Below are 15,617 nucleotides of genomic sequence, written 5' to 3' on the forward strand. Positions count from 1 at the left end.
TGAAACGTGGCGCATTACAAATGTTTTCTACAATGGACTGACATCTTCCATGCGCCAAATGGTCGAAACAATGTGTAATGGAGAATTCATTAATAAAAATGTCGACGAGGTATGGGATTACCTCGATAGTCTTACTGAAAAAATACAATTATGGGATTATTATCCAAAATTGAACACCACATCTAGGCCGACTCAATCTAAGGAGAAAGGTGGATTGTATCTCTTGAAAGAAGAGGATGATCTCAAGTATAAAGTGACTATGCTCATAAGAAAATTTGAAGCCATGGAAGGAAAGAAAGATAAGGTTAATGAAAGTATTTGCGGCATCTGTGATTACAACATTCACACAACTGAAAATTATCTTACAATACCTGCCTTTCGAGAAGCGTTGAATGAACAATCCAATGCCGTAAATACTTATCAAAGACCTTTCAATGGATCGACCTCTAATACGTACAATCCTGGTTGGAAAAATCATCCAAACTTTAGTTGGAGAAATGGACAAACTGCTACCCCTCAAGGTTTCTTCAATCAAATTTTAAATCAAGGGAAACCTCAAGAGGATCCAGTTCAAAAACATATTCGAGAACAAGAGCTACTTAATCAAAATTCGGCATAAGCGTTTTATGATGTTCACACAGCATTAGGAACGCTTGCGTCGTCTATTCAAAGGATAGAGTCACAATTAACAAATGGAAGGAAGGGGATGCTTCCTGCTCAACCTCTCCCCAATCCCAAACCGCAATATGAAATAAGTGACCCTAGCTCTTCAAATCAAATGGAGCACGCTAAATCCATCACCACTCTTAGGAGTGGGAAGATCATTGATAAAACCTTTCTGGTTAGGCCCGAAAAGCCTCAAGAGCCAGAAGAGGACAACAATGATGGATCTAATGAGGCCCCACAAAAATTAGAACCGGAACTTTTAGAAAAGCCAGTTGCTCCATTTCCCCAATAGTTAGTCGCACCAAAACCTCTTTCTAACTCTCAAGATATCCTAAAGGTGTTGAAACAAGTGAAAGTCCACATTCCTCTACTTGATGTCGTAAAACAGATACCTTCATATGCCAAATTCTTGAAAGACTTATGCACGACCAAACGACGGCAGAGTATTCAAAAGAAATCTTCTTGACTGAGAAAGTGAGTGCCATCCTGAAGCAAGACGTGCCACAAAAATTCAAAGATCCCGGTAGCCCAACCATATCATGTGTAATCAGGGACCATCAAATTGATCATGCACTTCTTGACTTAGGAGCGAGCGTCAATTTGATTCCCTACTCGGTATACAGATAGTTAGGTTTGGGGAAATTAAAACCCACCCTAACCACACTACAACTTGTTGATCGCTCTGTATGTGTATCAAGAGGGATAATTGAGGATGTGTTGGTCCAAGTTGATAGATTTTACTACCCTGTAGATTTTATCATCCTAGACACCAAACCCATCAATAACATGAATACTCAGATTCCCATCATTCTTAGTCGCCCATTCCTTGCCACTTCAAACGCAATTATCAATTGTAGGAATGGTGTCATGACTATGTCTTTTGGGAATATGATATTGGAGTCAAACATCTTTTTCAATAATGGCAGAAACTTAGAGGATGATGACGATTTCCACGACATTAACATGATTGACTCTTTAGTGGAAGATACGACACCTCTGACCTTATCCTCTGACCCTCTAGAGATGTGCCTGGCCCACTCCCATGATTTTGATGATGACATGATTAAAGAGACATGTGCCTTGCTTGATACTGCACCGATATTTAAAGTTAACCGGTGGAGGCCACAATTTGAAGAGTTACCCCAAACTGATGTAGTGCCTCTACCGTCTAACCTCAAGCCGCCGAAGCTTGACCTAAAACCTTTGCCCTTTGATCTGAAATATGTCTATTTAGGTCAAGATGAGACATACCCGATGGTGATCCCTGCCCACCTGGAGAAAGAACAGGAGAGTATGCTTATATCTACTCTCATTGAGCATAAGGGAGCCTTTGGATGGACGATAGCGGACCTCAAGGGAATCGACCCCTCGATTTGTACTCACCGCATATACCTTGAGGATAATGTGAAGACCGCTCGACAATCAAAACGTAAACTAAATCCAAACATGAGGGAAGTGGTTAAGGCCGAGGTTCTTAAACTATTGGATGTAGGTATCATATACCCCATATCCGATAGTTAATGAGTAAGTGACTCTGATCGGTAAGAAATGCGCCGACTTCGTTAATCGATCGACGATCACCCAAATAGAGTCAAATCCCTTTCTCGTCATTGGCAACCCAGAAATAAAATCTATAGAGATGAAATCCCACTTCCATTCAGCTGTGGGCATGGGCTGCAACAACACAGGAGGTCGGCGATGCTCTGCCTTGACCTGCTGGCACGTGAGACAACGAGAAACAAATTCAGCAATCTGGACCTTCATATTGTCCCACCAATAAGACCTCTTCATATCCTAATACATCTTCGTGCTACCTGGATGCATTGCAAGTTTAGAACTATGGGCTAACTCGAGAACCTCACGTCTCAAGTCAGGGATGTCAGGAACACATAACCGGCCACAAAAGCGTAGGCCCCCATTAGAACTAACACTCCAGTCGGAGTTCTCATCTGTACCAACCCGCTGCCTCATCTTCACCAAAAGCTCATCATCTGCCTGAGCTGCAACGATCCTCTCGTCGATAACGGGCTGTACACGAATGTGTGCGATAACCTCATACGGCTCAATCACCGTAAGCTTCTGCTCAAAATCGTGCACGAACTCCAACATATCCCACTCTGCTATCATCAGCGGAGCCGCAAACTCAGTAGCTTTCTTACGACTCAACGCATCTGCCACAAGGTTCGCCTTGCCCGGATGGTAAGAAACATCGAACTTGAAGTCCTTCAATGTTTCCATCCATCTGCGCTGCCTCATATTCAAATCACGCTGCGTGAAAATATACTTAAGGCTCTTGTGGTCGCAAAAGAGCTCGAACTCCTCACCATAGAGGTAATGTCTCCAAAGCTTTAATGCGAAGATGACAGCTGCCAATTCCAGGTCATGCGTAGGGTAATTCTCTTCGTGTTTCCTTAACTGATACGAAGCATAAGCAATCACCCTGTCCTTCTGCATAAGGACACAACCCAGGCCAACGCGAGAGGCGTCAGTATATATAATATACTTAACCCCTTGCTCTAGCAATACTAGCACAGGGGCGGACGTCAACTTGTCCTTCAGCTCCTGAAAAGCTAACTACGCCTGTTCATTCCAAGCAAACTTCAAATCCTTCCGTGTCACCTGCGACCGGTCTGGCAATCTTCGAGAAGTCCGAATAAAGTGTCGATAATAGCCTGCAAGACCCGAAAAAACTCCTTACCTCAATAACCAGTTGCTTCCAGTCCTGCACTGCAGCTACCTTGGCAAGGTCGACGGCTATTCCTTCCTTGGACACCACATGTCCCAGGAACTTGACTTCCTCTTTCCAGAAATCACACTTCTTGAACTATGCGAAAAGCTGATGCTCCCTAAGAGTATCTAAAACCGCTCTTAAGTGCTCCTCGTGCTCTGCCCGGCTCGCCGAATAAACCAATATGTCATCGATAAAGACAATGACGAATCAGAACAGGAATGGCCGAAACACCCTGTTCATCAGATCCATAAACACGACCGGTGCGTTCGTCAGACCGAACGACATCACAAGGAACTTATAATGACTGAAGCTGGTCCTGAAAGCGGTCTTCTGCACGTCCTCATCCTTGACGCGCAACTGATGATACCCTGACTGCAGATCAACCTTCGAAAAGTACCGTGCCCCCATCAACTGATCAAACAGATCATCAATCCTGGGCAAAGGGTACTTATTCTTCACAGTTACCAGATTCAGCCTGCGATAATCAATACACAATCGCAAGGAACCATCCTTCTTCTTCACAAACAAAACAGGTGCTCCCCAAGGAGACACACTGGGCCAAATAAAACCCAATTTCAGCAAACCATCTATCTGCTTCCTCAACTCCTCCATTTCACTCAGAGGCATACGATATGTGGGTAAAGAAATAGGCGCCGCACCAGGCATAAGATCGATAGCAAAATCAATCTCACGCTGAGGAGGTAATCCAGGAATCGACTCAAACACATCTTCAAACTCCTGAACTACCGGCGTACTAACCAACGCCGATTCGGCCGAACTCTCCAACAGAGAAGAATAAAAATCAATACGAAGAGGGTAACTGACCTGAACTGAGAAAGTAACAGTCTCGCCCTCAGGTCCATGGATCGTCACTGATCTAGCTTCACAATCAATCTCAGCTCGCATCTGCGTGAGCCAATCCATACCCATAATAACATCGTAGTGATAAAGCGGTGCGACTAGCAAATCAACACGGATCGATCCACTTCCCAGATCGACCAAACAATCCATACAATGCTTGCCCAAGGCAGAGGACATCCCCGTAGCGGTAGTAAGCGTCACTCCTTGCATAGGAATAGATCTCAAACCCAAACGCCTAACTGCCGCATAAGATATAAGAGAAGTAGTGGACCCTGTATCCACTAACACAGAAATGGGAATACCTTCAATGTGCGCTGTCACCTCAAAGGACCTCGGCACTAAGTCAGACATAGGCGCTTCAGCTGAAAGCGCATGAACACGAGCCTGTTGCTGACGATTCGGCGGAGGAACCATGGGCCGCTGAGGTGGCCTGAAACCAGGAACTGCAGGTCTGATGGATGGATGAGCTGGCGCTGATCGAAGAGGAGGAGGAGAAATAACCTGAGGCATCGGACGGCTAACCCTCTACGGTAGAGTAAAACCACCGGCTCGCATACGGGAGAAGCAAAAATGGTCCAAGTGCCCCACCTTCCCACAATAGGAACAACGAAGATCAGCTCTCATCTGCTGAGCGGGCGGCGCTGAACGCCTCGGAGGAGAATCTGCTCGCGGCCTCTTGCCGAGGAAAGGTGCACCCTGAAAGTCCGGTCGCGGCCTAGGAACCATCGGTGCTCGCATGTGGGACGCTCTATCTCCGTCCTGCTCTGCTCGCAAGGACATGCTCACCAGCTCCGCATACGAAGAAATGCGAGCACAGCAAATCTTCGATCGGATCTCAGGTCTCAGTCCCTCAGAGAAATGCCGCATCCTCATCGGTTGATAACCCAGGATCAAAGGAACATACCGCCCCAACTCAGTAAACCGGTTCTCATACTCCGTAACCGATAACCCTCCCTGGCGGAGGTGAAGGAACTCACTCTCCTTCTCATGTCGGTACATCACCGAAAAATACTTCTCGTGGAAGCACGCCTCAAACGCCTACCACGACCACACAAAATTCTCCTCGACAGTGCGAAGCACACTGTCCCACCACAAACTGGCCTCCTTCTCAAATATGAAGGTGGCAAGCTCAACCTGCTCGACCTCAGAGCAGTGCAGCGGTCTCAGCATCTTAGAGATGCGGTCTATCCAATACTCGGCCTCCTCGGGTCTATAAGTGCTGGAATCGCTCGAAAGTGCCGCTGTCACTGGCGCTCCCAGATGGAGGCATAGGTGAAACAGGTGGAGTCGGCCCCATAGACTGAGCAAAGATGCCAGCCATGGAAGAGAAGAACTCTTGCTGCTGCTGCTGCTGCTGGTGGTGCTGCTGCTGAATCTGCTGTTGCTGTATCAACAGCATCATCTACTCAAACCTATCAACAGGTGGAGTAGATGAAGGTGCACGGCTCAGCTCAAGAACCGAGGGTGTGACTGGAGGAGCCATCGGTGTCAACCCAACACCGGCACGAGATGGACCCGCCTGCGGATCCGACTAGCTATCGCTCAAGGGAGGAACCCCAGCAAGCGACTCAATCAGAGAGAGAGGGGCCGAAGTCTTCGAACCCTTAGGAGGCATCCCTACATTCAACAGAGGATGCAACCTGTCAGATTCTACGTCACATAATCCATCCACACAGCAACACAGCACAACTCCAAAGGCAAACAACATGCATTCCATTAATCAAAATCGTCGCAATACAAGTAGTGCAGCAATACATGAATCACGACTAGGAAAGCATGTAAACAACAACATCTACAACTTCAAACAACCACAGCAACTACAATAACCACAAACAACTACCACAACTACAACACTACAACACTCCAACTACAAGCCAACAACGGCTACACAGAAAGAAAACACCAAACAAAGCAAAGACGGCCACGACGACAGCTACTCATCGGAATCAGGAGATGAAGGCGGAGCACCCTTATCCTGCAAGCAACACAGGATAGACTTCAGAGTCCGAGACACCTTCTTAAACTTATGTTTAACAAGGGCTTGAAGATCAACCATATCCTGGCGTAAAACAGCCTGCCCTTCTTCAAGCCATGTAAGACGGGCATCTCTGGCAGTCTGCTCTGCGCCCTGCTCTGGCGCCACAGTAGGAGAGCTATCACTCGAATCCTGTGCCTCAATCTCTTCCTCGTCTTGCTCTGTTTCTTCCTCAGACTTCGCACCACCTTCAGCATAACTCTCTTCATCACCGCTCTCAGACTCAGCCTCACCCTCTGAGGCAAGCCGACCAGAACCAACCTTCATCAGCTTAAGAGTCCTCAGATTGATATGACGAACAGGAATCGGCTTCTCAGCTCCAAGCCTATAGTCAAACTCATGTGCAATCCTACAAATGAGGCGGCCAAAAGGAAGCAACTCGGTCCTTCTACTCGAACGAGCGATGAGAATAATCTGGCGCAGGACGTACATCGGCACACACAACTTCGCTTCCTGCCCCACCTGATATAGGAAATCCACCATCAGGCGCGTACACTCGCTGCGGTTGCTCCACCTTGGATATACATTGAACGTAAAGATGTGGTGAAGCAAACGGAAGTCGTCCGTCATGAAGGAAGCCAGAAGACTCCTATTCGGCTGCCATTCGACCAGACGACCACACAAGGATCGGGTGCGACGATCCCTCTCGTGCACACTGTCCACATTCTTCTCGCTGGCATACACTTCACCAAGTGGCACTCGTGCGACGATCCCTCTCGCGCACACTGTCCACATTCTTCTCGCTGGCATGCACTTCACCAAGTGGCACTCTCAGGAGGCGGGATATCAAAGCAACATCGATGAGACCCACACGACCGCTACCACAAGGAATCTTGAACTGCAGAGGCTCCAGCGAAGGCTCCAGAATGTTGGCATAAAAGACCCGAACAGTGCTAGCATTCGCGCGATACTCACCTTCGAACAAGGGACCCCAACCAGCCCCTTCTAGGCGCTCCAACAAAAAAAACTCATCAAAGAGCCGCGGATCAACATGAGCTTCAAAAAGGACTCTACGGCCTTCATAGACTCCATGCGATAATTTCGCTAACAAAGTCCTACTAATGGGAGCTCGAGGATCGAGGTACCGCTTTGTCTGGAATTCACGCGTGGCGGACGTGCTCGCGGCGGCACCTCTCGGCCTCCGTGCACGGGTTGGGCGGTTCGGCCCGGCTTCATCTACGGGCAGTCTCTTCTTCCCCATCAAGGAAAGAAGGGAAGAAATGAAAAGATGGCCGTCACAATCTCAAAGAGGGCCATGAGAAATGAGAGAAAGAGAAAAATAGGAAGATGGTGAAGCTTCCACACAACTAGGAGACAAAAAGGGAAAGCAAGAGCTCAAATGAGAAGGAAAGAAAGAGAAATCAGCAATGGGAGGGAGGATTTGAAGATGGGGTGATGGGTTTGCACGAAAAATGGAAGAAGAAGGAGATTTGGGAGAGATTTGAGAGGATTTGGAGAGGGTTTTGAAGAAAAGAAGAGCTTGGGAGTGGGTTTTGTGAAGGAAATAAGTAAAAGAAAAGGGTTTTAAGGAAAAATCGTGGAGGGGTGGGCCACACAAGGCCAATGGAGCGTCGGCCTGCTGCGGCCCGCCCGGTCAGGCCCGCTGGCCGGCGATCCCTCGCCGAACCGGCGATGGCATCGCCGGTCTCTGGACATCCCGGCGATGCCTCGCCGTTTTGGCGAGGCCCTCCTGGTCCCCCATGGTCTAAAACATGTGGTCCCCCCCTGAGTCCCACAGAAAATGCCCCGATTGACCCCTTGCATAGTTTGACACCTATCGGGTCATTCTGATAGAAATCTGATTCAAATAGAGATTTCTTGAAGGTTTACAGGTGAAAAAGGGAAGATAGACTATCCAAACTCCTTAATAGAGGGTCTAGGAAAGGTTTCGGGTCGCTGTATGTGATCAGGTAGGAGTACAGACTCGATCTCGGCGAAGGTTTTCAGGAAACTTTCGCCGATAGAAACTACGGAGCACAAACACTAAATCTATGATAGACCCGCACCCCAATACACTAAAGTGGCGACAACATGTGGTGTGTGACCATAACCTAGGTCCAGCTTAATCCAGATCATGCTCTGATACCAACTTGTAACGCCCTGAAATTCGGGGGTCGAGCATAACTCAGCTCCCGAGTTCCAAAACATCACTTATGCAACATATTTAATGAAGGATGTATGTTGACTGTAATAGTGCATAAACCATGGAATAGATTAAGCCAAAACACAGATATGATTCAGGGATAAGTGAATAAAGCAAGCGGAAGACTTATAGTAAATTATGTGTACAAGTGTAAACCCCTGAATTACATATACAAGCCAGATCGTACGAAAGTGTTATTTAACAAAATTATAAGTATCAATTTACATCATTTAAGTTCCCAAAAATAATCCCATAATCCCGCACATCAGACCGAGGCTCGCTAGAACCCGTCTGAAAACTGCATATAAGAGAAGGCAGCCTCATCATCATCCAGCTCCCGCTCTGCCTCAGAAGTCGCATCCACATCTGCAACATCAGATCCTAAGACAGAGTCTAGTGGGTGTTTAACACCGCCCCAGAAACGTGGGAGTGAGTGATCAACTCAGTGGAACAATAAGGCACTGGTTAACATGTTATCAGTTCAATCAAATAGTAATGATAAAGCAGAACAATTAAATAAATCCTAAGTACTCTTGTTAATGCGAGGATGTATGCAATATGATGCGTGCCCTCACGCGTATACCCTCAGCGTCTTCATCTTACGTTACGCATAACATCGCCTCAAAGTGCGCTACATCTACAAAGCACATGCAAATTCGGTGCATGGATATGATTACCAAGTTTTTATTAGTCCATTTCATACAGCAGGATTGGGAAGCTAAGATACCTTCCTCATATCACCATCTAAACAGTGACCCATACTAGGGTCGTCAATCCTAGACATCTCATACGATCATATGTTTGAGGTCGTAGCAAAGGGCTCGTCACCAATCAATGCACGCCTTTCATGCCCTTACTACCACAGTTCGGCTCGTCACCTCCTTACGGTATTCAGGTATGCTAGAGGTCACTACAAAGGGCTCGTCACCAATCAATGTAGGCCGACAGCACGAATATAGTGTCCCATACCACCATAATCGGCTCACGAGTTTAATTGCTCACTGGTCACTACGGGGAGGCTCGTCACCCCAGCGTAGGCCGACAGCTCGACCACGGTGTCCCATACCACCATGCCCGGCTCATGAGTCTTAGTGGATCAAGTACCATAGTTAATAGGATTTCACTGGTGAGTTCGGTACCCTAGATTCAAACAGTAGCGTCCATACACGATGAACATACATCAAACAATCGGGTTACTTGACGAACTCGACTAGCACGAGCGCACGTTGAATTGAACGACATAGAGTGTGCAAACACTCCGCGTGGCCAAACCACTGCCGCCAACTCTAATACAGCTCGGGTTCGTCTAATACGTCCTACGTGGCGAAAGCAATCTCAACCACGAATATAGAGTCAATTACCGATTTCCTGGACTAAGGCATAGTCCCAAACACATTACACTACTACAGGTACTCATGTGGAATGTAAAACAGTAATGGAACAACAACTCAAATCATGGTACATAAGCACTTGAGGAATATCAACTTAACATAAATGTAAGCATAGGAGATGCTTGAATTTAAAGAACTTGGAATGTAACTTGCATAAAGGAAATCATGCGCATCAATAGGAGTGTTGAGAATCACTTCTCAACGCCCGCAACTAGTGTAATAAGTTACACTTTAGATCATTCATGCATTTCTACAAACACTTAGCATACATGGAACAACATACATGACGTATGTTGGAATACATGCATTTAGACAATTCCTTTTACCAAGGAGTTGTCATACATGCATCTAGCATACATACATGACAAATAATCATGGCAAATATAAGTGCATATTTTATACGTATACAGTACTTTATAAATACACATAGAATACACAAATCTCAATATGGCACATGCATATCAGGAAAACAATGTAAACACAACATTTGGCATGTGAAATCTCATCCATAAGAAGAATAAATCACTAACTGGCGTTGAAAGCCTTGAAAACCATAACCTATACACTTAAAGTCCGCACCTTAAGCAAGGAAAGAACCACCGAACTGATTTAGACCAGTTGTCTTCGTCAACGGCGATAGAATACCCTAAAACAAGGATAGGAATGAGATACAACAACACCAAAACTAATCTAAGCTCTAACATAGGTTAGGGTTAGATTAACTTACCCCAAAAGAACTCAGAACCGTCAGAAGAACGATTCAAAGTGAAGGTTCAAAGATGAAGAAGAACAAAGAAGAATCTAAAATGATTCACCAACTTATCTCTCTCACTTTCTCTCTCTTTTCCACTCTCTTTCCAAGCTAGGGTTAGAGAAAATTCGTATGGAAAAGAGAGCTAGGGTTTAAGGACTATAAATAGGCCTATTCTTGATGAAAATAACCCCAGGGTCAAGGTATACTTAGGTTATAACCAAAGTAAGCCTTTCTCGATCCAACGAAGCACTTCTGGTGGGCCTATAACCACGAAAAGTCGGACTTAAGCTCCTTGACCATGGATCTAGGTCAAGCTGAGTTTTCATACCGACCGGCTCTTCAGATCAGCCGTGGCGGACCACACTCAAATCAATGGTCACGGGATCTCGATCAGGTCCACAAGCACTAGGGTATGCCTGGGCCACCTATCCTGATCAGAGGGTGAAATTGGGTCAGAATCCAACGGTCAGATAGCTTAAAATCATCGCGCAAGCGACACGACTCAGATTTCATAAAAAGCTTATTAAATTCCAACCGTTCTCACACTCTTCACTCCGAGCACAAGCAAATCGACCCAGAACATCAGATGGACTTGATTTTCGAGGTGATGGTCAAGCCCAACTCGGTGACCGCAACAGCCTAAGATCATCACTATCGGACTTTCGACGCGCGGTCCAGGTCCGATCCAGATCTTCCAAAAATTCCCCAGAACAACTGGATTTAGCGATGGATCCCAGGTTTCAGAGTAACGTAGCGCTAACTAATCTACAAGTTTAGAGCCATGCAGATACAATTTAAAGTGATTGATGTGAATTTCACAAGCAATCGAGTATAGCGCTAATTACCCCAAAAACAACTACTTAAGGAAAGATTAGCACAAAAATTCCAAGGTCGTTACAACCTCGGTCTCACCGAGTTTATTACTACATCACAACCCTATACTTGGGGAGTGAACAAGTTTTTGGCGCCATTGCCGGGGATTGATGGTTACGTTTTTTCTGAAATTAACTAGTTTTAGGATTAGTTTAAAATTAGGTTCAGATTTTTCTGATTTCTAGAAACTAACCTGTTTTCCTGTTTTATAGGATCCTGACATAAACTTATAAATTTGTAATCCCTTTCTAATTCCCCTATTTTTTTCTAATTTTAGAATTAGGGTTTGAGTTTTAGAAATTTTCTAATTCTAGGCATTCTTTTTAGAAACTAACTTTCTATTTCAATTATAGGAATTTTCTAACTTTAGACTTTCTATTTTAGAAACTAATCTCTTTTGTTTTCTTTTACAGGATCTTAACATAGGAACTTCTCAGTTGGTACCATCTTTCTAACTTCTCCTCTTACTTTCTGTACTTTTCTAATTTTGGATTTAGATTATTCTTTTAAGTAACTTTCTATTTTCTAGTTTTAGAAATTTTTTCCTTTTTTGGAAACTAACTTTCTATTTTTATTTTTAGTAACTTTCTAATTCTAACTCTTTTAGAATATAACTTTGGTTCCTAACTTATTTTTAGAAATTTTCTACTTGTAGACTTCTTGTTTAGAAACTAGTTTACTTCTATCTTTCTTTTTAAGGATTTTCTAATTCTAGTCCTTCTCTTTAGAAACTGACTTGTTTTGTTTTCTTTTGCAGGTTTTTAACTTAGGGACTCTAATTTGGTATCTTCTTTTCAACCTTCTTTTTTCTAGATTTTTATTTCCTTTCTTAGGATTAGATTTCGAATTTGATTGAGGGCCGCAAGTGTTTCATGCCCAAGTGGGCCCGTGATAACACTCGACGTCTCTTGACTGAAGGAGGATTGGTTGAGAGGTTGACTATCCATCGTAGGACTAGACACCATTCGGAATCCCCTAAGTTAATTGAAGTAATGGCTGAAAACCAACCTCTTCTATCCCAACCTAGGGTGGAGGACATTCAGGATGAGAATGAGGTGCATCAAGCACCCCCGCCTCGTACTTTACGAGATTATTTACAACCAGCAGGGGTGAGTACGCCCTCATGCATGATTTTTCCTGAAAATACAGGACATATGGACATCAAGCCAGGGGTTCTCCAACTCCTTCCTAAGTTCCATGGGCTTGAATCTAAATAACCATATCTACATTTGAAAGAGTTTGATGAGATCATAGCCACTTTATATTTTTAAAATGTGTCTGAGGACACAGTCAGGCTGAAACTCTTTCCTTTTTCCTTGAAGGAGAAGGCTAAAACGTGGTTACATTCACTGCATCCTAGATCCATTGGCACATGGAATGATATGCAAAGGAAATTTATAAAGAAATTTTTTCCACAACATAAAACGATTACCCTTAGAAAAGCAATCATGAACTTCACCCAAAAGGAGGATGAAACATTTTACGAATGTTAGGAAAGGTTCAAGGATTTGGTCAGTTCATGCCCACAACATGGCTTTGAAACGTGGCGCATTACAAATGTTTTCTACAATGGACTGACATCTTCCATGCGCTAAATGGTCGAAACAATGTGTAATGGAGAATTCATTAATAAAAATGTCGACGAGGTATGGGATTACCTCGATAGTCTTACTGAAAAAATACAATCATGGGATTATTATCCAAAATTGAACACCACATCTAGGCCGACTCAATCTAAGGAGAAAGGTGGATCGTATCTCTTGAAAGAAGAGGATGATCTCAAGTATAAAGTGACTATGCTCATAAGAAAATTTGAGGCCATGGAAGGAAAGAAGGATAAGGTTAATGAAAGTGTTTGCGGCATCTGTGATTGCAACATTCACACAACTGAAAATTATCCTACAATACCTGCCTTTCGAGAAGCGTTGAATGAACAATCCAATACCGTAAATACTTATCAAAGACCTTTCAATGGATCGACCTCTAATACGTACAATCCTGGTTGGAAAAATCATCCAAACTTTAGTTGGAGAAATGGATAAACTGCTACCCCTCAAGGTTTCTTCAATCAAATTCTAAATCAAGGGAAACCTCAAGAGGATCCAGTTCAAAAACATATTCGAGAACAAGAGCTACTTAATCAAAATTCGGCATAAGCGTTTTATGATGTTCACACAGCATTAGGAACGCTTGCGTCGTCTATTCAAAGGATAGAGTCACAATTAACAAACGGAGGGAAGGGGATGCTTCCTGCTCAACCTCTCCCCAATCCCAAACCGCAATATGAAATAAGTGACCCTAGCTCTTCAAATCAAATGGAGCACGCTAAATCCATCACCACTCTTAGGAGTGGGAAGATCATTGATAAAACCTTTCTGGTTAGGCCCGAAAAGCCTCAAGAACCAGAAGAGGACAACAATGATGGATCTAATGAGGCCCCACAAAAATTAGAACCGGAACTTTTAGAAAAGCCAGTTGCTCCATTTCCCCAACAGTTAGTCGCACCAAAACCTCTTTCTAACTCTCAAGATATCCTAAAGGTGTTGAAACAAGTGAAAGTCCACATTCCTCTACTTGATGTCGTAAAACAGATACCTTCATATGCCAAATTCTTGAAAGATTTATGCACGACTAAACGACGGCAGAGTATTCAAAAGAAATCTTCTTGACTAAGAAAGTGAGTGTCATCCTGAAGCAAGACGTGCCACAAAAATTCAAAGATCCCGGTAGCCCAACCATATCATGTGTAATTAGGGACCATCGAATTGATCATGCACTTCTTGACTTAGGAGCGAGCGTCAATTTGATTCCCTACTCGGTATACAGACAATTAGGTTTGGGGAAATTAAAACCCACCCTAACCACACTACAACTTGTTGATCACTCTGTACGTGTATCAAGAGGGATAATTAAGGATGTGTTGGTCCAAGTTGATAGATTTTACTACCCTGTAGATTTTATCATCCTAGACACCAAACCCATCAATAACATGAATACTCAGATTCCCATCATTCTTAGTCGCCCATTCCTTGCCACTTCAAATGCAATTATCAATTGTAGGAATGGTGTCATGACTATGTCTTTTGGGAATATGACATTGGAGTCAAACATCTTTTTCAATAATGGCAGAAACTTAGAGGATGATGACGATTTCCACGACATTAACATGATTGACTCTTTAGTAGAAGATACGACACCTCTGACCTTATCCTCTGACCCTCTAGAGATGTGCCTGGCCTACTCTTATGATTTTGATGATGACATGATTAGAGAGACGTGTGCCTTGCTTAATACTGCACCGATACTTAAAGTTAATCGGTGGAGGCCACAATTTGAAGAGTTACCCCAAACTGATGTAGTGCCTCTACCGTCTAACCTCAAGCCGCCGAAGCTTGACCTAAAACCTTTGCCCTTTGATCTGAAATATGTCTATTTAGGTCACGATGAGACATACCCGGTGGTGATCTCTGCCCACCTGGAGAAAGAACAGGAGAGTATGCTTATATCTACTCTCATTGAGCATAAGGGAGCCCTTGGATGGACGATAGCGGACCTCAAGGGAATCGACCCCTCGATTTGTACTCACCGCATATACCTTGAGGATAATGTGAAGACCGCTCGGCAATCAAAACGTAGACTAAATCCAAACATGAGGGAAGTGGTTAAGGCCGAGGTTCTTAAACTATTGGATGTGGGTATCATATACCCCATATCCGATAGTCAATGAGTGAGTCCAACTCAGGTAGTTCCTAAGAAGTCTTGGATCACCATCATAGCCAATGCCAATAATGAACTCGTGCCAACTAGAGTTTCTACTGGTTAGATAATGTGCATTGACTATAGGGAGCTGAATATCATCACAAGGAATGACCACTTTCCTTTGCCCTTCATTGATCAAATCTTGGAAAGGCTAGCTGGTCATTCCTATTACTGTTTTCTTGACGGGTATTCAGGTTACAATCAGATTGAAATCGCCCCTGAGGACCAGGAAAAGACTACATTTACATGTCCCTACGGCACCTTTGCCTACAGAAGGATGCCATTCGGATTATGTAATGCCCCTGCCACATTTTAGCAATGTATGATAAGTATCTTTTCTGACATGGTGGGGAAATACCTAGAGGTCTTCATGGATGATTTTTCTGTTTTCGGTTCATCTTTCA

General features: G+C 44.2%; 1 non-coding gene across 1 annotated transcript; it reads right to left on the reverse strand.

Annotated features, from left to right (window-relative positions):
* Positions 1-12,884: 12,884 nt before the first annotated feature.
* Positions 12,885-12,991, reverse strand: LOC131224599 (small nucleolar RNA R71). The gene has a single exon (XR_009161070.1). It is a non-coding gene; the product is annotated as a small nucleolar RNA R71 (small nucleolar RNA).
* Between the last annotated feature and the right edge of the window lie 2,626 nt (positions 12,992-15,617).

Source organism: Magnolia sinica, chromosome 13 (genome assembly GCF_029962835.1).
Source record: "Magnolia sinica isolate HGM2019 chromosome 13, MsV1, whole genome shotgun sequence".
NCBI lineage: Eukaryota > Viridiplantae > Streptophyta > Magnoliopsida > Magnoliales > Magnoliaceae > Magnolia > Magnolia sinica.